Genomic DNA, 23,393 nt, shown 5'->3' with positions numbered 1-23,393 from the left:
AGTGCCGTAGTTTCTTTATGAAAGCAATACTAATCTTTAGATTTTGACATTTAAATAATTTAAAAAAGTCAATGTATTTTAACTTTTCTTCAAAATACCAAAACATTTTTAATAGGTTTTTGCGTTTGAAACATGCAGTATTGCCTAATACAAACTTCTGAACTTGAAGCAGTTTTTTTTCATGCTACTTTTTGTTTATTTTGTATAACAATGGAAACAAGATCGATAAGGGGCCACCTTAACACGGCGACTCATTTGCCAATTTCGAAATATAGCTATCTGTTTGCATGTCTTTCTTTTATGTTTTTTCCATGAGCTATACCTACACACAGCCCGCATTCAGAACTAGACCGCGTTAACTCTACTGAATTTTTATGGCGGCCATGTTGGTTGCCTTATGCAGCGATACATACGCAGCATAGCCTATGGGTAAAAGTGTGCCTGGAGTCGAGACGGAGCACGCGTACACATTTGTGGAGAAAATAAAGCCCCAGTCTAATTTTTAGGCAGAGCCCGTGAAAAGGAAAGGTTGACCTGCTTCGGCAGAGGTGAGTTGAAATTCCGATGCTGATATCTGCTTTCTCGGAGGTCACTTGAAAACGGAAAGGGCCATCAGAGGGTATTAGTTGGCAGGCCTTTTATTTCATCGGTGTGTTTCGCTCTGCCGTGTTCTTGAAAGGAATGAGTGTTTTTCGTGCTAAAATGATATGTACCATTTGGTTTGTGCTGAATAATAATGTATCAATTGTTGGGAAAGAAAGAGGACACATGCCTTTAGAGGTGATGATTGCTATAGTTTGAAAAAGGAACAGGCTTCTGATTTTTTTGGACGGTACCGGGGCGGGAAGGGGGTCGGGAACTGAACTGCCATTTAAGGCCTTTGAAACCTTTTGTATCCTCCTGACTGGACTGCTGTGGGCCTTACACTTTTCTAATGGACCCTGTCACTGCTGATCCTGCACAATAATCCCGCCCCCCCCCCCCCCGCGCCTGGCTGCTCTTTCGTTCCTGAACCCTGTGCTGCTCCCCACCGCTTGGATCATCCCTCCTTCTTATCCTCGGGACCATGCATTGCCCCCACACCTGCCCTGATTGTTTAACCTTTCGTCATCCAATAGTTCTCTGCTTCTCTAACCCCTGTGTTGGATTATGTTATATTGTTGCATTTGTATATCGCTTACTACCAGTATGTGGGGTTGCTTTACTAAATTGGCAGCAAGCTGTGTGGTTGGAAGGGTGTTTTATTTGTTTTGTGATCCTATGTGGAATATGTTTCTATGTAGTGCATAATGACCACCAAAGTGTGGTTAACTTGTTATGGGATGAATTGCGTAGCTGTGTGGTGAATGATGAGGTGTGACAGACAGATTATGGGTTTCAGTATGCTGGCAGCTTTAACACCTGCAGTTCCATTTATGATAGTTCTTATTATTATAGCCTGGTTAGCTGGTTACTACACTGGGATGTCTGTTCTGACATTTTGTTTTTAGTTGGAGTCCTGAGCTAGAATAGTTGGAGATGAAGAAAAGGCGATAGATCTGCTGGGATGGGCATTGTTACTGTCATCACGTAGCTAAGTGTCATTGTGAGATGCAAATGAGCTGTCATAGTGTATAGATATTTCAGACCTGCAGTGTTGGGATAGATTAAAGTAATCCAATGGCCAAGCTATTGTCACAGATTTCTTCGGTTGTTCCATGCCTGGCTGGTTTATGGGCTTTACAGTGCTGGTGATGTGCTTCCCCGTAGTATATACATCTTATGTGAATGTAAGTGGTGTAAGTTACGGTTGACTGTCAACCGCTGAGTGTTATGGTATTACTATTAGTGTGGGTCAGAAATGTTATATATGAAATTTTATAACTATAAAATACCCAGGTGAACCATAGGTTGTCCGTTCTTGGCATACATGCATATCAAAAGTAGTTTTCTGATTGGGTTGGGTCCAATTTGTGGGTTGTAAGCTGAAGATTGAGCTTGAAGGTGTGACTGTTGCCGGAGACCAAAACTGGACTCTCCAACATGGTTCAGCTCATTTACAACACCCACCTACAAATTTCACCATGGAGAATTTCAAGGGCTCTGGAGAGGTCAATGGACCTTTTGCACTTTCTGAATTGGAGCTTCCTAAAGGAAAACATTAGAACTCCATAAACCTTTAGAATTTGGGCATGACTTAATGATGAGAGGTCGGGAAAATGTAAAACCTTTATTTTATCATAAGGTTAGTTTCTAATTATCTTTATTAAGTTTAGTAGATTACAGAATTAAAAACAAGGGTTAGAAGTCGGCATTTAAAGGCGCAGTGTTCCGTAAAGAAACCTGATAAACTAACTAAGGGACCTATTCTAATAACTAAGGGACCTATTCTAATAAGAAACCTATGAAGAGTTCCATTTGGAAAAGAGAAAATAAGAGGAATGAGCTTCTCATAAAGAGTTTGCATGGAAGTAGGATCTGCTTTCATGGGTACCCCCACTTTTGGTGTCGGTATTATTTTTTTAATTTATTTTTTTACTATTCTGGCTGGAATCCCGCTAATCAGGATCCCAGCCACTGTGCTTCCTCTCTAAATGTTCATGGTAAGTACTTTGGAACCTCCACAATTGGTTACTGGTGTACCCATGTAAGTCCCTAGTATATGGTACTAAGGTACCCAGAACATAGGTACACCAGGGTACTCCCATGCTGCAATATCTATTATGCCACCCATGAGAGACCACTCAAACTGTGACTATAGGCCTGCCATTGCAGCCTGTGTAAGCTGGTGCGATAGATATAAGTTTCCTTATATCTGAGGTCACTACACTTAAAACCTAAAAGTCACCTCTAAGGCAGGCCTTTCAATTCTGAAGGCAGGGTGCTGGGTTATAAATGTGAGGTTGCCCTGCATGAGCAGGACACCCGCCTACAAACCCCAGAAGTCGATTTTCCAGGCTTTGTAAGTGCGATCAGCCATTTTGATACATATAGTGGCCATGCATCATTACGCGATGGCTAACTATATAGTTACTTTGCCAAACCTGGAAATATTTGGTATCAAACATGTTGGAATCCTACCCCAACACCGTTACTGTTGTTGGAGGTATGATTCCATGCACTGGGAGGGGCTTCTCCAGTAACAACAACTGACAGCAAGCTAGTGCTGCTGCCAGACACTGGACTGGATCACTTCTGTGGCCATGGGAACCACCTTGTCAATGTTTTCGTCTTTGACACAATTCGTGAAAATCACTTGATGCTCCAGCTCATTCATTATTCTCTGCTTCTCTATTAGATCTGCTAGGTCCTTTTTGTTGAGCAGCAACAAATGCGGTTTGGCTCCTAGGCTCTACTGAAACAGCGGGGTTTGCCCTGATAGTGGAATCCTAGCATCTTGCACCTCAATGAGACAGTCCACATCCTCGAGGATGGCCTTCATCTGTGTAAGACCTCTCAACATATGTCCTGGGAACCAGTGTGCCACGTCCCGGCCTGCAAAGTTAAATGTTTCCCTAAACTCCCCTGCCTGACGCAGGAGCGGTTGTAGACGCATCACTTAGGGTAACTGAGAGAAACATAGCTCAGACACTACTTACCCCACGTGGCAACGTCTAAACTGTTCACCAGACACGATTCTGCCCTCCTGCTGCTGAGCTGAGCTCGAGCAGGGGAATGTAGAACAATAGGTTTCCTGTCACCAGGAGGTGTGACTACCTCCCAGAAAGGACTTAGTGTATTGGGCTGGGGTAGCAGGCCTCGAAAAAATCATAAAAAATGCACTAGACCTGCAGGTCTAGTAACCTACAAAATCTCCTCGACCCAACTGAAATGCACTTGACCTATAATCTGAAAGCTGAGCAAATGTGACATGTTAACAAGATTTAAAAGCATTTTTATTGCTTATTTACTTTTTGAGCAATAAACATGCCTTTAAATCTTGCTATCTTGTCACATTTCCCCTGTTTTCAGAGGCAGAGGTCAAGTGTCAGTTTGCATTCCTACTCGCCAGTAAGGGCGAGTAGGACCTAAAAATAAATAGCTCGTCCTGAATTAATCTGACTCGCAAATGCGAGCGGTCGAGTGAATTTTTCGAGCCCTGGGTAGGGAGGGCTTGCCAGCACCACCAGACTACTTTGAAGGGCACATTGGGTGCCTTCCTTGCATACTCCGGTTTGAGGCAGTTCATGGAGCCCTTGGCTCCCGCTCTTCGCAAAACTGGACAAGGGACATGGGTGTATCCTCCCCTCTGTCCTGCCCCACCTCTGGGAGGGACCCCCGAGTCATCCTAAACCCTTTACTAGAGTATAAAAGGGCTTACCTGTGGGTGGGCCCTCCGATTCACCGTGGGACAAGACTCAAGCCTGAAACCACATCACTCTTCAACCGTCTGGACACTTGGACTTTGCCTGGAACCGAAACTGCATCAAGGAATACTCCTGCTGCTCCTGGTCTTGCTGTTCTGCAAGTCGTCTGTGTCTGTGATTCATCCAGGATCTTCAACAGACCTGTGAGCATCAAGGACACCCACAGTAATCTTCCTTTGAGTGAAAGAGTCACTCCTCTGCATCTGCAGGCACTGCAACAAAGCTGACCGGTCTGCTGTTCCTGACATCACACGGACTTCGTAAGGCTCAGTAACACAGGTGGTACCTCTGCAACTCCCTTGAGGCCCGACCTGCCCGCACTGCAATTTTGAGCCCAGTATCCCTCATCAGAACCGCTGGGACCGAACCCCTGTGTACCACGTCGACTTGACATTGCCAAGGCTTGTTGGCTCTGCACTCCAAAGATCTTTGGGCTACAAGAACCTCCATCATCTCTTCCTGCCAAGACCTTCGTCCTCACCACATCCTCTGAACCATGGGCCTTCATCTTTGGTGAGCTGCTCAAGGTCCTCTTGCGACTCCTGTGCCTTTTGCCTGTGGTCCACTTGAGGGTCTTCTACTGATTCACTGGGCTCCCTGGGGTCTGCTCTGACTCTCTTGCACTTGTTGAGTCCCTTGGACCTTGCTAGTCCCAATGTTGCTCCTTTTTCATTTACCATGTCTGTTGCTGCTGCCAAGGCTTGTTGTTGCTCTCGCCGGATACCGAGCAACTACCCCCGCCCCCCCCTGTCCCCCCCACCCGTTCTCGACTTCCGACGTGGGACATCTCGTGAACGGCTCCTGGTCTTCCACGGCATCGCCTGGTCCTCACAGCTGCAGCAACAAGGTCTCCGTCTTCACTCCTTTATCTTTCATCATCGGTGGTCATTGCTCTTCCATGCCTCCTAGTCTCCTCAAAGTGGCATAGACTTTGGCCCCTCTGCTTGCAGGTTCTTCTCTTCATGAATCCACCAGACTCTTGCACAGTCTTCGCCAACGGCATCTTTACTGAAGTCCTCCATTGTGGTCTACGGCGGTTTCCGACGTCACTTCGCACCTAGGCACCCGGCTTCCCTGGTGTAGGTATCCTGGTTCCTGGGGTATCCACGGGTGGGAGGACTCTCCATCCTTCTGTCTTTTACTGGGTTTCTTCAGGGTCCACTGGGAGGGGTCCTTATTCCTTAAAACTGCAACCATGACCTTCCAAATTAACTTGTATTTAGTATGCAGCTGTGTTTCTACTCTGCCCACAGCCTCCGTGGGGGTTCCTGGGTACATACCTTGGGTGGTCCGTTGTGTCCCCAGCTCTTCTGAGTCTCCTGGTCCAAGTTCTGACGTCGGTCGCAGTTCGCATTCCACTTTCTTAGGATATGGTTTTGTCTCCCCCTGGAGACCACAGTGTATTGTGTTTACATACCTGTTTCCAATTGAAGTATTGTGTGTATCGGTGTTGATATCTCCGGGTAGGAGATATATCAATGTGTTAGTGAATACTGTATAATAAATAGACATATTTTTATAAATACACTGTATGGTACTTTTTCATTTAACCTACACTACATGATTTGATTAGGTAAAACAATCTGCTTATCACTTCTTCTGGACTAAGTCTGAAAGCTTCTCTCTACAGCTCCCACTTAGAGAGCTTTCTATGGTTATTTAAGACCACTAAAATCACCATAAGGGTTGTCTGGATTAGTGCAACGTGTTTCACTTAAATAAGTGTGCACCATATATTAAGCCAGCCTCCTACAGAGTTGTTCTTGAAACTCAGCCGAGTTCTCTACAGTTGCAATACAAACTGTATTTAGGAAAGCGATCTGTGCAGAGGCATTGATCACCAAATTAATAAAAGCAAATCTCCTCAAGAATATTTAAAAGGAAATCAACTCTCTGTAAAGAAGAGTCTTAGAACAAAGGAAAAATCCAGCAGCAGGACCACCGGACTGGCAAAAGAATAAAGAAGTGTCTCCCAAACTAATAACTTTTATTGCGACTCCACTTGATGTCCAATCAGAAAGGTGGTGTCATCAGTCATGTGATGCATCTTCTTCCGATTCCCACAGTCTGCAATCTTGCCGTCAGGGTTGATACAGTTTACAAACATAATTGTTACATGAGGGAAGGTTCTCATGAGAACCCTCTGCACTGTACACTTGTTGCATAGACAAAAGATATTCATTAATGTTGAAGCAAATATCAAGTTATTCGGATGCAACATTTATAAAGTCTTATATCTCCATTCATTTTATACAGATTTAATACGTTTATTGTATTCTAGTGAAATGATCTAATATGGGGTAAGGAACTAATTGAACATGATAGTATAGTCAGCACATTTCTAAAGATGACATCGATGGGAGGTAGTCACACGGAATGTTTTACTATGAGCAAAGATTGAGAGGAAAGCTTTTGGGCCTAGTCACTGCACAAGCTAAAGTATCATTATTTTGTGCGAAATTTTGAAAAACACGCATTTATTAATGAAACATTTCTAATGACAGCTTCGACTTCTATATTAACATATTGAGATATAGCTTCGGTGTTTTTATTTGGAGTTATTTTCTAAAGTAAGCATTTCATTAACATTTTAAACGTGTTCTAAAATGCAATTCTAAAATAGTAAATAAGTAGCCTTTCTAGATATATGGTCATTTCTCCCACTATCTTTCCAAGGTCTGTTGCTGTGATGTGGGGTGGTGTAGTTATCATGAAGATAGCCATGTTTTCAATTGTCTTATGAAGTGTATATGCTTCTGATGCTTCAAATACTGGCAGTTAGTGATTTCCAGAGCTTGGTGGCTTGTACTGAGAAAACAGTGCCTCCTACAGCAAAATGTCACTGCGCACACATTGAACTCTTTACTCCCCTCTCTCTTCAATTCTGCAGTGCTATAGCACATTTCTTTTCTCCCTCCTGAAAGTAGAAATCAATTTTTTTTTTATTTTTTATTTTTTTTATTTTTCATTTTTACAGTGGTGGAAAAAAAAGGGATTGGCGATTTATACTTCATAGAAACAAATGCAAAAAAATATATACAATAAATTAAGATAAACAACAGCAACAGAAAAGGAAATACATGACAGTTGATAATAGAAAACAGCTTATTAATTTGCTAACCAATCCTGAAATGGGGCCCAGTTTTTAGCAGCAATTGAACGTCTTCTACTTCCCTGAAACTTACGTACTGCGGTTTCTAGTTTAAACCAAGCCAACATCCTGGCCTGCCAATGAAAGAAAGTAGGAGGTTGAGGGTTTATCCAAATGGAAGTAATACAGAGTCTAAACATTGCCATTGCAATGAACAAAAAGGAATGAAGATATCTTGATCTGGTAGTATCCATTGCATATTGATAGCCTGTAATCACCATTTCAGCAGAGATTTTAATTGGAGATTGAGTTACCTGTGTGAGAAAGATTTCAATTTGATTAATGAAGAGTGATAATTCAGGGCAGTCAAAAAACATGTGAAGAGAATCCGCAGATGGAAATTTACATCTTGCACACGACAAACTTATGGCTCCGGGGGTATTCCCCCATCTGGCTAATTTGGCTGGGGTATAATAAAGATTAAACATAGCCATATAGCTTTGGGTACGAAGAGTACCAGAGACAAAAACCGTCTTGGCTAGCATAAGTGGTACCTTTAAATCTATAGTGGGTACCCCAAATTTAACCGCCCATTTATTATTAAAATCCGAAAGATCATCTGGTAATCGAGACAACCGAGTTTGATACAGTATACCAATTTTAGCTTTTTTTTTTAACCGATTCAAATATCAAAATCTTTACAAACAATGCTGGATTTTCTAAGAGTTTTTTTTCAAGAAAACTTCTGATTTGAAGATATTTAAAAAAGTGGTTAGATTGCAAATTAAATTTGTGTTGTAAAGAAGAGAAAGATGCTAACATGCCAGAGTCAGCCAAGTCACCTATATGAGTAAGGCCTTGCAAGGCCCAAATAGCAGTTATTGGATCTTGAAATATCACTGGAGGAAGCCCAGACGCGTTCAATGGAGTATAAAAATTAATTTTAAACTTAGAGAATAGACGACGAATTTTTTGCCAGATCATAAACAAGGCCCATGCTACCTTAAACCTCGTTTTTTTAAAGTAACTTGGTTCTAAGATACGAGTTAATATCCCTTGTGTAGCATTGCCTAATGAAATTGAATAAATTGAAGGAGCCAGAAATGGCGGTAGTACCACCTTCTTACCAAATAATGGAAAAGCAAAATGTTGAATCATTGCAGCCCAATAATAGTAAGTAAGATTTGGAACCGACCAGCCCCCACGTTCTTGCGAAAGATAAGTCCATTTAGCAGCTCGTCGTGGCTTACGGTATGACCATAAAAACCTCAGGCAAATTCTTTGTGCTTTTGTTAGAGTAAGATTAGGAACTAATAGCGGGATAGACCTAAATAGATATAAAAATTTTGGAAGTACCAACATTTTAAGAACATTGCAGCGTCCGAATAAGGAAAGATGGAGATGGTTCAGCCGTTCTAGTTTATTATGAAGCTGATCGATAATAGGAAGATAGTTTAAATCTGAGATTTGGTCAACATCCGCCGAAATCTGAATACCTAAATATATCGCTTGTGAAGAAATGGGAGCGGTTGTTATTGGCATAGCCGACGATTGCAAAATTTGAGTTTTTGTAATATTTAATTTATAGCCAGAGATTGAGCCAAATTGAACTGCCAAGATCTCCAATGCAGGGAAAGAAACAGTAATATTATTTGTTAACACTACTATATCGTCCGCATATGCCAATGTTTTATACTCAATTCCATGAACAATAATTGGAGAGATGTTTTGTGCTCGTTCTATCAGGGATAAAAAAGGATCTATATACAAAGCGAAGAGGAGAGGAGAACAAGGGCACCCTTGTCTAGTGCCACGAGTGATAGGAAAATAGCTTGATTCCTCTCCTGAAATACGGATTTTAGCGATTGGGGAAATATATAATGTTTGCAAAGCTAAAATAAATTCAGGCGGTATTCCTTTCCAATGAAGAACAGCCCAAAGATAACCCCAGGAGACCCTGTCGAACGCCTTCTCGGCGTCCAACAGGATCAGACCCAGGGGAGATTTTGTAGTCTGAGCCCAATCTAGAAGTGCAATAACACGCTTGATATGATCAGTAGTATCTCTACCCTGAATAAAACCATGCTGACGAATAGAAACTAACGGAGAAATAATTTGAACAAGACGACATGCTAAAACCCTGGAATAAATTTTACTGTCGGTGTTAATCAATGCTATAGGCCGGTATGATGCTGGATTTAGTTCATCTTTTCCTTTCTTTTTGAATAGTACAATGGTCGATTGCCGCCAAGTCTCAGGAATGACCCCCCTCTGAGCAAGCTGAAAAACTTCAAGCATCTGTTGTTTAAGTAAATGCGAAAAAGTTTTATAAAATTCAAGATGTATGAGATCAGGTCCTGCCGCCTTGCCAGAAGACAGAGATTTTATAGCAGCTTCAATTTCTTCCCAACTTATAGGTTCGGCCAAGGTTAAATTCTGATCAGCAGAGGTCGTCCGAGTTTCGAGGGATTTTAAAAAATGATCCATTTGGCTTTGTTGCTGCTGAAATATGTTTGGCTCCTCAGTATATAAGGCTGAATAGAAATCCACAAAGGTGTTTAACACACCATTAGGTGAATCTTGTAGAATACCAGATCGATCTTTAACCTTTGTTATATGGCTGGCTATTGCCCTTTGTTGTACTCTTTTTGCCAGGACCTTGCCTGACGCTTCACCAAACTCGTACATTGATGTACGAAATTGAAAGTACTTAGTAGCTATATCAGCATATAGAGGATCAAGGAGATTAACCTTGGCAAGAGCAACCGCTTTCTGACAGGTGGTTAGATCTCCACCGATGCGAATACTGGTGCTTAAGTCTAGCTCGGCTTGTTGAAGTGCTAGAACTCTATTTTTAAAATGTTGCTGTTCTGTTTGCCATCGATAGGAAGCAATTCTCTTAGTTTCCCCGCGCAGGGCAGCTTTAAAGGTGTCCCAGACTAGGCCTACAGATGCTGAATAGCTATTGATTGAAAAGAAGTCTGGAATCCAAACTGACATCCGTTCCTGATATAGTTTATCCAAGAGTAGCTTCCTGTCAAAAGTCCAGGGTCTAATATGATGCGGAGGTCGATTCCAAGGAAAGCTAAAGATTATGGGATTATGATCGGATATAGTCCGTGGATCAAGCCATACCTTAATAGATTTCAAAACTTCGACAGAGGCAAAGACATAATCTATACGAACCAGTTTTTGATGGGGTATTGAATAAAAAGTGAACCCGTTAAGAGCTGGATTACTAGCATACCATATATCTACTAAACCATGTTCAAGTATTAATATACGAAGTGCTTTATAAACCTGGGGTTTCCTACCAATATAGTTGGTTGATTTAGTGATGTCTAGCCCGCTAGGAATATTAATATTAAAATCGCCACAAAAGATTAACGGGTGCGACCAATTAGCTAATTCTACGTTCAAATCCATCAAAATCTGTGGATCATCCAAATTAGAGGCATATATTGAACAGATCGAAAGTACAGAATTATTAATGAGCAATTCAGCGATTAACCATCTACCTGTATTGTCTTGTTTAGTTCTCTTGAGTTGGGCAACCCCTGCTTTTGAAATAATAGCAACGCCCCTTATAGTGGAGGTTTGTCTGGTAGTAGCCACTAAATCATAACCTAAGAACTTAAGGTAATGCCGATTGGCCCAAGAGATATGAGTTTCTTGCAGGCAGATCAAATCCACTTGCATAGACTGCATCAACTTATAAAAGATCCTACGCTTCCTAGGATCGTTTAACCCGCAGATATTCCAGGTTGCACAAGTCAATTTACGATTTGCCATTTAGATATAGTAAAGAAGAATGAAGAAGAAGAACATCATATATGTATACACATGTATACCTTGGAGAAAAATTATATGGAGTATACCACCAACATATAAAAAAAAACCACATAATTAACATCTTAGATGAGATTGGAATCACACTGCCATGCATCTTACTTATATCGCCAGTCACCTCAAGTATCCACCACAATACCACCCAGTGACCCTCCCAACCCCCCCAACCCACCTTCCAACCCCCCCTCCCCCCCCCCGTTGCCCCCCCCTACCCCTTAACCAAAAACAGGAGCTCAGGACCAGGGTCCTTGTGATGGTTGAGTAAGCGTCACACCACGCTCCGCTGGGCCAAAACAATATCTTAATATTATAGGAGAGTCAGTCCTATCAAAATCATGTTCAGGTGATGGAGAGCAAAAAAAAATCTGTTGGCGTCCTTATAACATATTGACTAAATGAAAATGGAAAAAAGAAGAGATACAGCAACATTTTTTTTTTTATGTTATATACGCAATATCCAAAAAATAAATGATAATCCCCATTCTGAATAATGATTTTTGCCCTTTTTTTTTTTTCCCCTTTATTTTTTCCTTCTTCGCTTTTCCCCTTTTGCCATTTTTTCCACTCCTTTTTCCTCTAAATTGTGTCCAGATAGTCCCTTGCGGTTATTTCAGAAAGAAAAAATTTTGTTTCTGACTTATATATTATTTTCAATTTTGCTGGGAAAAGCAAAAAGGCTTGGGCACCTTTCGCTTGAAAAAGAGGGATCTGCTGACGGAGATGCCAACGGCGTTCCACTGTCTCTGCTGCCAGGTCGGGTCGAGCAAAAAACTGGCAGCCCTTAGCAGTTCTTTTTTTTGTTAGGTCGAGCTAAATCAAATACACATTCACGGGCAAGAAAAGTGTTAAAACAAACCAGGATAGCACGTGGATAAGAACTGTTAGTGTTGTTAGTGGATGTTTTCTTTCTTTTTGAGAACGGAAAGCGATGTGCTCTCTGGATTTCTTGGTTCCAATTCCATTGGGTAACCTCTGGAAATGCTTCGGTGAAAAGCTCGACTATGAATTGCCGGACATCACCTCCTTCAATATCCTCCTCAACTCCCAGAATGCGCAGGTTGTTCCTTCTTGAGCGGTTCTCAAGATCCGACAATTTCCATATAATATCTTTGCGCTGTTCCTTAACCTCAGTGACCAAGTCTTTTTGAGCAGCTGCAGCGTCTTCAAGTGCTGAGATCCTCTCTTCAGCTTCAGTAACTCTTGTGTTAATCTCAGCTGTTGATTTTATTACACGTCGAAGGGAATTTTGCAATTTACGACACACTGACTGAGTGCGTAAATTCTCTTGCTTAGTTGCTTCTCTATGTTGGATGATTGTGTGATATATTGTTGACAGAGAGACCTCCTCCGGCACGTCCGATGACGCCCCAACATTAGAGTTTAATGATATCTGAAGATCAATTTGGGATTGATCTCCTAGGGGTTTGATACCAGGAGCCTTACGAACTGTATCAGTAGCCAGGGCTTCTGTAGTCACACTGGGTCGCCAGTCACCAGCTTCGCTGTCATAATCTGACCACTCTAGATCGGGATCACCCTCTTCCTCGTCAGAGAGCGAGTGGTCTGATATAGAATAAAATTTTTCAGTTGAGTCACTGATCGCACCTGTGATATAACACTCTGCCGGGGCTCCCGCACTGATAACATCTTGATGAGCTGTTGAAACCACATCATCCAGAATGCACTGGGATGGAGCAGAACCAGGGACAAGCACCAGGGGAGCCGCGAGAAGTGGGTTCATCAGAGAAGAGGGGTGCACCGTAGGTTGAGATATGCTGAGTGTATCAGGGGTAGCCACTAAGGAGACCGAGTGGGGAGAGTCAGTCACAGGGTCAGTCACAACATGAGGAGGGAGAGCGTGGATATCCATCGAGGAGGGATTTTGCGCTGCGAAAGACAAGATAGCAGAGGTAGAAGCTACTGTTGTCGATACCGATGTAGTGGACGAAGCAGTAGAGAGAGATGCAGCAGTTTTTTCCCTTGCTCCCAGTTTGGCAAAAATATCAGATAGAGTTTGGACCTTACCCGGTATCGAGGATGAGGTTGAGGCTACAGTTGTAGCAGCTGATGACCCCTGAGCAGGAGTTTTATCTGACATTGGAGCTCTCCCCCTCCGAGTGGTCCGTGTGATGTTAGCTTCAGCGTCTGGCGGATAATTACGAATAGGATTACGAGACTTCGCCGGCTTGGGGGCTATCTTCGAGGCTTTTGGTGGCATTACCAATAAAGCAGAAAAGTCAGAGAAAAACCTGGAAGGAGACCGGGAATCCACAAAAAAGGTAGGCTTTCTGTTAGACGTTGTATAAAGTACATTGAAATTCGGACACTGAACAACCCGCCAATGCCAGCACCGTCTTAATGAGAGGGCAGATCTTAGGATATCCAGGCAAAATGCTAATGCCATACGTAATACAATGACTTTAGGCTTTGAAAAAAACGATTCCGGTATTCAAAAACATGAAGCAGCATACGGTGGCAGTTTCTAATTAGTTTGGAAAAATAGTTTGGTAAATAAACAGATTAGAATCCCCGAGGATTAGAGAGGCAGCAAACTCTCCTCTCCTCTCATCTGAGTGAGATATCCGAGTTCAGACAGCACCCGGCACCAGGTTTTAACAATGTATCAAAATGTACGGCTTTACAATGATACAATGATACAATGTTGCAGTCCCCTTTTAAACCGGCAGCTCAATCGGCTCAATCTGTACCGATACAGATTTTCAAAAACACAATGCCGAAATCAAAAAGCTTCCACTGCCACCATCTCACCTCGAGTTCAAAGAAATATCTGAGAGAAATCTCCGTTGCACTCCGTTGCACTGTGTCAATTAAATCAGTTCTCAGCTTACTCACGTTTTGGGAATCCAATTGCCTGAGGGGGAAACAGCTCCAAGATTTCACCCTGAATAGCGGTGTCTCTGAAAACGGAATCCACTACGGGTGTAGAGGGTGTAGAATCGCACCTGAAATGCTGAAACGCTGGAGCATTGAATTCGAGCCGCAAGCCTTTCCTCCAAAATCTCCGGCAGAGCACCATGCACCATGCAAGGTACCAACGGCTTCTGTTTCTGCTTCTGCTCGGCTTACTGCGATAGAAATCTCTCTCAACTTCTGATGTTAGCTGATAAATAGCAGTTTAGAAAAAGAGAGCTCCGGTCAGTAGTCAGCAGTGTTCAAATTTACCGGGTGCGGTGCGAGACTCCTAGTCTTATTTTGGATTCCTTTTAATTTGCGTTTCTCGTATTCTAACCATGCTTTCTGGTGAAAACGAACCTCCTCCTCAGCGTTTCCCCCGACAACTCTCCAACACAGTCAGCTGCCAAAGGGAATAGGAGCGTTAGAGTGTCAACGTGGTCCAGCGGAGTGAAAAACGCCACCTCACTCGGCCAGTATCACGGCCGCCATCTTGCCCCCAAGCACAAGTAGAAATCAATTTGGCCTTGTAAAGTGAAAAGGTATTCACCAGCTACCCTAACATAGAACAAAGGTACAAAATGGGCAGTATCGGTGCAAGCCTCACTGTTAGACATGTCAGCCTTAGGGTGGTCTTCCTTTGAAAATGTTTCTTTACTCCTTCATTTTTAGGTCTCGGCTAGCGAAGGCTGCTCTTGCGCAGTCTCGCTCGCGAGATTTAATGACTTGTGGAAGAGGGGCTTGAACCCGCCCCTCTTCTCCATTGGCTGGCCTCTTGAATGCTGGCCAGCCATTGGAGAAGAGGTTTGTCACTCCGAACAGGCCCCGTCCTTTTCGGATTCGGGGGCGTTTTTTTTTTTATCGCTTTTTTGTTGCTTTTCGCTTTTTGGCAGCCCGCCCCTTACACGCCCACAAGACAGCATGTCTTCACGCTGTCTACACGCGCCAGTCGGCTCTCTGATTGGTTGGCAACTACCAAATAAGCAATGTGATTGGTGGACTTTGTCAACCAATCAGAGAGCCGACTGGCGCGTTGTGTGATGTGTCTTGTTTACCCTGCAGGTGTTTGTGCCGATCTGCCGCTGCTCCTCGCAGCCCGTAAGCGCTTCTTTGGGGTGCATCGCGGTCCGTGGAGGCCGGGGACGGCTGCTTCACGACAACACCCTAGACTTAGAAAGCACGTGTTTTCATTCCGGGCAGGAGGGGGGCGGAAGAGGCACGGATGAGCCATGGAGACGTGGATTGCACAACCGGCGTCTGCATGAAATCTGTCTGGAATGTCCTCTCAAAGGACGCTCTCTTCTTCGTGGGCAGGTACACAGGTTTCAGGGCGCTTTGAAGCGCGGTGCTTCAGACTCTAGCAGTGCCCTGACACACGCAGATCCAGAAACGGGAGCTATGAGAAGTGAGGGGGCTCTGTTCCAGGCCCGCTTCCGAGCACTGACTAACGCTGAGCTCAGCCGGGACAGCTCATTTATACAAGGGCCTCCGCTCCCCCATCCCCTGCCCGGAAAGAAACACATTCTCAGATGCGATAAAGGAAGCAATTGGTCCTTTTTCATCTTTTCAAAGATCGCTCCCGGGGCTGGCGCGGGCACAGGGGCCTGTGAAGCGCGGTGACTCAATCGCCCGGCTTCAGGAAATCAGAGGAGATTAAAAGTAGTTCTTAGCGACTGCACATGACATGAGCCGAGAGAGTAAACACAGCTCGTGCCCGTGACTCACTGAGGGTTTTGATGTACACACCTCCAGGCCGGTGCCCTCTGCGACGAGGGCAGGCAGCAGCGGCCAAGGAAGTTATTACTAGAGGGCTAGTGGGCACAGAAAGGAGCACTGGTAAAACCGTTGTGGCCTCTATTGAAAAATAGTATATTCGTTCAAAAAAAACATTACAGAACATGGCGTGGCCACTAGGAATGTTCGTGCACTTCTTATGTGTATACGTTTGATTCAGCGAAGTGTGGCGTGAGGTCAGTTGTATGGTCACTTGTTGATCTCGCCAGTACCATTGTTTTAAAATATGTTTCACATTCTGTGCAGCGCTTCGTTTAGCAAACTCGACAAGACAGGGCTTTGTTATTTAAGTGTGGCTGCTCAGGATCTCCATTTCAGCAGAAAACTCCCCTTTTAATAGATTTATTTTGCAAAGAGTGACTTTTACTTGTCCGCCTTCTATCTGGGGCGGTATGTTTCGAGCACATTGGCTTAACATTACGTATAGTTGCGTGTTGGCATATTTAACGGGGTAGTATTCAATTTCTTTGTCGGCTCTAAAGTGCTTCACTCTGCTCCCGTTTGGGAAATCATTACGTCATTCTGGCGATCTAGCTCATCCAGTTGAATGCTCGTTCCTTGAAAAGAGCGCTGATTGGCAGTTCACGAGTTCGAATCCTAGGAAAGCCTTCTTTAATTTTCTGTCCTTTCCAATGTCGTAAATTAAGCAACATAAACCGGGAAATACTAAAGTGTTCTTCAATGGGTGGAAAGGTTGGGTTGTCCGTGCCTTCCGTGGGTTGTCCGTGCCTTCTTCCACTTCCCGTTGTCCGCGCATTCTCCCCTCCTCACTCCCATTGTCCATGACTCCTGCCCCCGCCCTCCCTCCCGTTGTCCGTGCCTTCTTCCCCTTCCCGTTGTCCGCCCCTTCTCCCCTCCTCACTCCCATGGTCCATGACTCCTGCCCCCGCCCTCCCTCCCGTTGTCCGTGATGATTATCATTTGCAATGTAATAGGACTCGTGTAAATGCGAGTCCTGTTGCATTGTAAATGCTTGTTTTAACTTTTGTAAGCACATTTGATTTCACTATATGAAGTCTGTAATGATTTCAATTAATCGTACAATAAACATATATCTATCTGTAGATGGGGTGCGGTGCATGGACAAGGACTTCAGTTTAAATGCCACATGACGTCTAAGCGTGTGGGTGAGAGTTCCGCTCTGAGGGGCCGTGTACAGTGCCGAGTATGAGAAAGGGAGGCAGCGAGGGGCAGCCTCGGCGAGGGAGGGGTGCGGGATGGATATGTTCTAACCTCTCCGAGCAAAGACGTGTGTAGTGTGGAGAAGGGTCCCGCTCAGCAAGGACTCGGCCTGGTAAGGAACGGGTATGGAGTGGTTTAGTGAGAATACGTGGGCCGGATGAATCCAAGTACCTCAAAAACCACGCATCCAGTGTTGATGGATCATTTTTCAAATCTTGATTTTCGGATCTGAATTATGTCCCCCAAAAAGCAGTGACTTCTAATAGCACTGGGCTGGATAACAGGCATTTGGCAAGCATGGAGAAGCAAAGCTTGAAAGGAAGAGGTTCAGTGAGTGAGAGAGTCATCAAGGGAAAGGTTCAACAAGAGAGAGATTAAATGAGGTAGAGGTTAAAGAGGAGCTTTATGAAGGGTTTTCAGTGATGGAGGTTTACTGAGAAAGGTTGCATGAGAGCGGGTCCGTGAGGCAGGGGTTCAGTTAGCGTGACTCAGTGAGGGTATGTTCAGTGAGTCTGATTCTGTGAGCAAGGTTTTGTGAAAGGGGTTCAACAAGGGAGAGGTTCAGTGAAGGAGGTTTAGTGAGAGCAAGGTTCAACGAGGGAGAGGTTCAATGAGGGAGGTTTATTAAGAGTGAGGTTCAGTGAGGGAGAGTTTCAGCGAGGGCACTTCAGTGAGGAAGAGATTCAATAAAGTCAGTCCGTCCAGTGATGAAAATTCAGCGAGCAGATTCTATGTACTTTGCAAGTCATTCATGATGATACGGTTCAGTGACGAGAGGTTGAAAGAGCAGAGGGTCAGAAAGTGGAGGTTCACCCAGTGAGGTTCAGTCAGACCCCCCAGGATATAGCGGCATGGATTAGCAAATTTAGCGGCACAAATATGGAAATTTAGCGGCACAAATAGGGAAATTTAGCGGCAATTTTGCGGCATTTTAGTTTGCAGTTTTTCCTACAACAAACACAGATATCTTCGTTTTTTAAAGTATTTAACAAGCTAAAGCTATGTATATTTGGTGTATTTACAATGTAGACACTTTGTTTGGCTTAAAGGCTACATATATGTGTTTAAAAACAAAATTATGCCCCTGAGGCCCCGCCGCGTGCCCCGTGTGCGGCAGGCCCAAAAAGAATGCCACCCGGGCCCGCCGCACACCGGGCATGTTGCGGGCCCAACATTTGTTTAGAAAAAAATATATGCTCCTCAGGGCCCGCCGCATGCCACTCAACCGTGAGGGTCTCAAGGTGTTGGGGGAGGGGGGGGAAGCATCTCCAGTAAGTCGAAGAGCCAGGTCTTGAGGGTCTTCCTGAAGATGTGCAGTGTGGGGGCGCATCTTGCAAGAAGAGCTTGTTTTGGGTGTTAGTTGATAGTTGGATCTACCGGCTTCATGTTTTTTGCTAAAAACAATGGTATTGGCATGTCATTGGAGTTTTCTGATGTTGCCATTATTTGGGTTGAAGAAGCGGTGCGATGCTCTACAAATGTTGGAAAGCATGTTCAATTGTCAGCCAACTAATTTTCTCCTGGTTAGCTTTGGTGGGCAAAGTTTTGGTATTAGTATGAAAGGCACCTTTAGATAAATCATGTCTATTTTCCTTTTAATTACAATTTGTGTTGCTAACATTATATTAGTCAGAGACAAAAATGTATTTGAACTACCAAGTAATGTCCTCAATTCAGAAAAGCCAGGAAGAATGTAAACAACCTTGTTTCAGCATTCTTCTGCGACCATGGTGTGTCATCTCTCTACCATTACAACAGTATTTCCGACATGCCAAGTGGCTTCTGTAAAGGCGATGTGCACCTTACTCATCTTGGTATTGCCATATTCTTAGCCAACATGCAAAACTGTGTCAAATACCTACTTCCTTGATCCTCTTAGAGCATACATATAGCCAATAACTCTTTTCAAAGACAGCATTTGTTTTAAACTTTGCCTTTTATTTTGTATCCACCCCTTTGCTTCTTTTTTTGTCTGTTATTTTTTTTGTACTCACAAGTCATTCTGGATCACGATTCACATTCCCTTCAAGTTTTTTGTTTTTATTTATGGCCTTTTGAGTGGCTGTGACTCGTGACTCATGGATCGAAATTCTATTTAGGATTGCAAATTTGTCATTAAAAAAGCATTGTTTTCTTTCGTTTCTTTTCCCACCTTAAATGTTCTAAGTGCTTGCTCTTCCCGTCCCTCTCTTGCGCTTTCTCTCCTCGCTATCTATCTATCTCTCTCTCTCTCTCTCTCATACACGTAACTTAATATACTTACCACGAAAGGTAAAGGCTGCATGGAAAAGATGTGTAGTATCTTCATACAACTTCTTACTCATAATCTCTATTTTCAAGATTTTTTCTCGTGCCCAGTTACAATCCACTTTTGAGTCTGTTCTCTGAACATGCAGAAGTGATTCTATAAGCATGACAAGCTTCATGTCCTGCTGTTGATGTTGATTGTGCTAATTGGAATTTCTAAATAAAGCACACAGTCTTCTTTTCTAACACTTGGACACAGCTTTGTTTTTTCACTAATGTCCAAATATCACGTTCCACGTGCAGGTGACAATGTACACTTTGCTTCTCTCTAAACTCATATGCTATTTGCATTTACTAACCTTTCACTTAATCTAGTTGACTTTATTTACTTGGTAGCTCACTCTTTTGTCATTGAACTCTGGATCTTAGTCTAAGGTTCAGGAGTTGTACATTGCCGATTTCGCAGGAACTTTTGTAAAAATTGCGGCATTTTTACAAAAGTGCTGATTTCGCGGGCACTTTTGTAAAAATCGCGGCATTTTTACAAAAGTGCCGATTTCGCGGCAAGCCGCGAAATCCTGGAGGGTCTGTTCAGTGGGTAGGTTCGGTCCGAAATAAGTTTAATGAGGAGAAGGGCGAGTGAGAAGGTGTTCATTAGGTAAAAGCGAGCTTCTTTGAGAAAATACTTTTCAGGAGCTTCAGTTCGGGTCTTGATGCAGGTGGCTCTGTGGGTGGCTCTATTTGTGTGTGGGTTGCTCTTTGTGAGTGGCTCTGTGGGTGGCTGTGTGTGTGGGTGGCTTTGTGTGTGGCTCTGTGTGGGTGCAAATGCAATAGGTCTCGCATTTGAGAGTGATTAAGCTATTGACATGGTAAATAACAATGCAGTTTCTTTAAATGTTTTAAAAACAAAAATAATGTCATGAGCAATGCCAATAGCTCTAACTTTAACAATGCCGAGACCATTGCATTGCAAATGCTTGTTCTGGCTAATCTCGTTTTTGTTGGGCTTAGTACTCTGTGCACATTATCACTGCTAACCAGTGCTAAAGAGCATGTGCTCTCTTCTTTAAACATAGATTGGTTTACACCCAATTGGCACATTTAATTTACTGTTAAGTCCTTAGTAAAGTGGTACTACATGTACTCCGGGGCTGTAAATTAAATGCTGCGAGTGGGCCTCCAGCACTGATTGTGCCACCCTCTCAAGTAGCCTTTTAAATATGTCTTAGGCCTGCCATTGCAGCCTCTGTGTGTGCAGTTTAAACTGCCATTTCGGCCTGGCAATCTAAACCTTTTACTGAAACGTTATAGGGTGCACACCCATGTTTATTCACTTTTTCACACATATTTGACTCTCTCAAGGAGTGGATTACAAGAATGTACTTGAAATCATGTCCTTGGATGCTATATGCATGCCAGTATAGCTGTGCAGTTTGCACACTGCACGCGACGGCGCAGCAGTTCTATATCACTACTGCCAGGCTTACCTCGTCCATAGGAGAACATTGGGTTAACTTGTTGCATTTAATAAGTGATACATTTTAATTGGAAGCAGGTAGGAATGTCGAGTTTGGTATCTAAAGAATTGTAATTTAATGTCCTCTTTAATGGTAAAGTCTGATTTTAAATCACGATTTTGAAAATACCACTTTTAGAAAGTTTACTAAAAGTGATCGATGGAATGCTTGAATTAATCTCAGCCACTGGTAATTACTGGGGCTGCATCCCAGTCCATCATTATTTTGCCCACCATGCCAACTAAGTTTGCACCTGGCTATATGCAAATGATTCTTCACCATGCTCCAATTGAAACAGTCTAGCCTGAACTGGCAAATCAGGTCCTCCTTGAACCGAAACGCAAGCAACCCAGGCTGGTTTCACCCTAGTTATGGGCTCTTCAGCTGGGTACAGCTTGTATTCAGTGACAAAGTATGCACTGGGACCATGTCACCTTGCCAAATGTGTCCAGCTGCTGTATGCCGACACTGGAGCTTTTTCAGGCAGGTTTACGTGCTTTCAGCTCACTGCACTATGCTTAGCTGAAGGGCAACACAGGAAGAATAAATGACAGCTATATAATCGTTTGATAGCTATGCTATCCCTAAATTTTTACAGCACAGAATAAAAAGTTAACCTTTTAGATAATGATAAATATTTATTACTACCAAACAGATTTTATCAACCTAAATAACAGTGAGTTAAAACATGCAAAGATTCAAAATTGTGCCTTGCAGGATACATGCATGTTTGCAATTGGCGCCATTGGTGCCAATGGAACTGGAAGTTTTATGCCTTTAGAAGGGATTAAGTGCCTCCATATTTTATTCCTTGGAGAACTGATCGGGAGGACTGGACCCTGATATAAGATTTTATTAGAAGTTTTAGGCGAGTGCTCTAGTGAAATACGAAGTGGCACAATTAGGAATTGTAAATTAAAACAATTTAAAAGTGAGGCTCTAATAAAAGATATAGGAACATTTTGAAATTATTTAAGGCTATAAATGACCCAGATAAAATAACCCAAATAATAATTTCTGAACTGAAATGTTCTTAGACATGCCATAGCTTTGTGACATTTGGGACCTGATATAAAAAAAATACAAATCTGTGAGGACGTTTAGATCCTGTGTGTACAGTATTATCCTATGAAAATGGTGAATGTTTTCGACACCCTGGAAAGGAAGAATGTATTTGTGACCCATTGAATTTAAGAAGTAAAAAGATTATATGGAAATTCAATATCCATTTTATTATCTTTGTACCCTGGCTGAAGAAGGTGGTGTAGACCAGTTAACCCACCAAAATGGAGCATCGATAGATATATGTGTAATATTTGTGTTGAAAATTTGATTTAAACCTTTGATGTATGTATGTTGTTGATACATTTGTATTGTATGGGGCTTTAGTGTGCATAAAGGATATAGATCATTTGTGTTTTCAACAGTATGCATATAATGTAAAAGAATATTTTTTTTAAAAATATAGTGGATGTTTAAATAAGTAAGAATATATTCTTTTAAACAACAGACATAAAGCATCATGTTTAAGCATGCTGTGCTTGTGAGTGTGTATTAAGAGGCACCTGTGGTGGGAATGTATAAAATACTGGTTTCAATTGTAGAGTGGGAGTGGAATTATGTTGAATGTGGCTCATAAACTCTAGCCATTTCTGTAGCTGGAGGTTTACTCTCCTTTTGTGAGGTGCTTGTCTAAGATGACTACATAAAGTTATCTACTGTCATTACTCAATTTAGGAAATATTAAAATAAATTAATTTGAAGTAAATGTATATTATTTTCCTTCCATAGAAGCAACAACCATGGCCTCCATTTTACTGAGGAATGCAGTTGTGGCAGTCAGAAATCCATTGTCGCTCTTGAGGAAGTGTGCTGCAGTTCCTTCCTTATTCGCTCACTTATCTGCTATTCCACTGAAGGCAAACCAGTCAACTGCTACATGTTTGCGGCTACCCCACCCAAGTCGCCCTTTTCTTACCAATACCTTGCTTCCTTTGGTATATCCAGCTGCAGGGATGAAGGTCAAGTCTGCTATAAAGAAGCGCTGCAAAGATTGTTTTATTGTTCGAAGAGGTGGAAAATTGCATGTGATCTGTAAAACCCATCCAAGACATAAGCAGCGTCAATTTTGACTTTCAATTTTCTTTGCACATTTAAAATATTTCCATGAAGCAAAATGTAATCTGTGGACCCTGAGTTATTCTTAAAAGAAGAAATAAACTTTGTTAATAAATACCTTTGATCTGGGTACGTCCTTTGTGAACCTAAACTTAGTTATTTCACTAAATCAACTTTCTCTCTATAAATTCTTAGGTATTGTCTATTAGGAAAAACAAGAACAAAAGAAAATTGTGTTTTACAGACGTAAATGTAGCATTGCGATTTATCAGCAGGTTAAAACTCAACGGAAACAAAACAGAACTAATGTTCCTAGGCAACAAGTTAACATGGCAA

At 42.7% G+C, this 23,393-nt stretch overlaps 1 long non-coding RNA gene across 1 annotated transcript; it reads left to right on the top strand.

Moving 5' to 3' along the window:
• The first annotated feature begins 382 nt into the window (after positions 1-382).
• On the top strand, positions 383-23,174 carry LOC146832728 (uncharacterized). Its single transcript, XR_014961604.1, has 2 exons — positions 383-548; positions 22,731-23,174. It is a non-coding gene; the product is annotated as an uncharacterized LOC146832728 (long non-coding RNA).
• Positions 23,175-23,393: the final 219 nt, after the last annotated feature.

This window comes from Triturus cristatus, chromosome 5_1 (genome assembly GCF_964204655.1).
Source record: "Triturus cristatus chromosome 5_1, aTriCri1.1, whole genome shotgun sequence".
In the NCBI taxonomy this organism is placed as follows: Eukaryota; Metazoa; Chordata; class Amphibia; order Caudata; family Salamandridae; genus Triturus; species Triturus cristatus.
This window is presented reverse-complemented; position numbering and strand designations above follow the sequence as displayed.